Genomic DNA, 2,181 nt, shown 5'->3' with positions numbered 1-2,181 from the left:
ACAGGGTACTTCAGTCAGGAATGGGACTGGTGTCTCTGAGGGGCGGGCGCCCAGAGCCTCCCTGTGTGACTGGCGGCTTGGTGCCGGGTGCCGGGATGGAGACAATGCAGCCGGGGAGGGAGCCGGAGGGGGCTGGGACCCAAAACTCCCACACATGCAGTGGAATAGCAGCATCAGGAGGCTGCAATATCTGGCATTAGGAAATGAGGTAAAGTTTGTTGATAGGTGGACGGGGCAATGGAAGTCTCTGCCTGGAGAATGGCGAGGAAGTTTAAGCAGATCTGTTTTTTTTCTGCTTGTCTGGGTCCCCTGACTCGGGGTCTTGTGCTGAGTGCCTCAGCCAGGGTGGGCCCGGAGTTCCAGAGCTCCAAAGTTCCAAAGGGCAGGTGGTGAGTGGTGAGAGTGACGGCGAGAGTGGCGCTGGGCTCCCTACAGGGTACTTCAGCCAGGAATGGGACCGGTGTCTCTGAGGGGCGGGTGCCCAGAGCCTCCCTGTGTGACTGACGGCTTGGTGCCAGGTACCAGGTTGGAGACAATGCAGCTAGGGAGGGATCTGGAGAGGGCTGGGACTGGAGACTCCCACACATGCAGTAGAACAGCAGCAGTGGGTGGGGCGCAATATCTGGCCCTGCGTGGGACCAAAGTTCCCGGGCCTGGCACCAGCATGGTTGGTGGTGGGCTGGGGGATGGGGGAAGAGAAGTAATAGCCTTTTTGGGAACTCACGTTCTGAGAATCTCACCAGTTCACCTATGCCATTGCCATCTTGCTTCTCTTTCTCCTACTTTTATATTTGATTGATAGTTTGATTGGGAAATTCTAGATTAGATACACCTTTCTCTTTGATTTTTGAAGACATTGCTCTTTTCTTCTAATTCATCCCACATTAATGATAATTTTATTAATGTTTTCTTCTGGTCACTATATTATGTCTATTTCAACTAAGTTTGTTTGTGTTTTGGATTTTGGGGTTTTTTGCTTGTTTTGTTCTTTGTCTTTCATTTTAGTAGGTTTTCTCAATTGTTTTGGAGATTCTTGGCTGTCAGGTTTTATTTAAAAGAGAAGTATTAAAATGCTGGTTGAAAGTTCTTTTGTATAATGAGAATTGTCAACCAGTAGAATTTGTTGTAGGACTATTCTAGGGACTGTGCAATTTTTCTGGAAGGATCTTGAATCAGTGTCTAAAGATATTTTTTCTTCAGTTGAGTCTCCCTGAGAGGAGCTCTGCAATCCCCTTCATGATGGCATGAAACCAGTCATCAAGTGTGTGGGAGAAAAAGGCTGGGGGAGTGTCATATCCCAATATAAAGACTGACTAATTCCTTCTAGCTTTAGCATTGCACTTTATTCCCAAGCTTGTCTCTGGCTAGAGTTTCAATGCCAGGACATCCTTGGTTCAATTCCTCCAAAGAGGAAACCTTCAGATTTCAGTCACGGTGAGGTAAGGGCAGTAGCCTGGTTGCACAGACAGAGATGAAATCTGGAAATTTGTGCTCTTAGCAAACACTCTCGATAAGCCTTTCTTTTTTAAAGAAATTCTTTTAAAAGTGGGCCTTCAGAGGTTCTAGTAACTGCAATTCTGAGCATTTCTTCTGGCAAGTATAATGAACCACTTTGCTTATTATTTGTTTCCTCTCTTGCAGGCTGAGGTTTTAGCCAATTATCTCTCTTTCATGAGTTTCCCAACTTTCAAAAATGTTTAGCCATTCTTCTCTGCTATCACCTTTGTCCTTTTAAGTTCATCACCTATCCCCTTTTTAAAAAAATATTCACTATAATTCTAATAAAATTTTAGAAAGAAATGGACTAAATGTATGAGGGGGAATACCCCCCAAATCAAATTTATTTATACAAAATTATGTATTTATTCTTCCATGTTTAATCTTCAGTCACCTTCAAATTATTCTCTATTTGATGCAATACACCTGTCAAGATGTCTTTTCTGCTATATAAGACAGCTTTTGAACTCATTAATTTTGATGCCTTTTAGTGCTTCTGCTGATTTTTGTTTCAACACCTCCACATGGGCAAAATGTTTCCCTTTGAGGAACTTTTTTTTAATCTAGGAAGAAAAAAAGGTCACTCAGGGCAAGATTGGGTGACAAGGGAGAGTAGGGCATGGGATGATGCCATTTTTTGTCAAAAACCGCTGAACACTCAGCACGGTGTGGGGAGGCGCACTT

Source organism: Carlito syrichta, unplaced genomic scaffold (assembly GCF_000164805.1).
Source record: "Carlito syrichta isolate Samal-C Ts95f unplaced genomic scaffold, Tarsius_syrichta-2.0.1 Scaffold309925, whole genome shotgun sequence".
In the NCBI taxonomy this organism is placed as follows: Eukaryota; Metazoa; Chordata; class Mammalia; order Primates; family Tarsiidae; genus Carlito; species Carlito syrichta.
The sequence above is the reverse complement of the archived record's forward strand: the minus strand, read 5'-3'. Positions refer to the sequence as shown.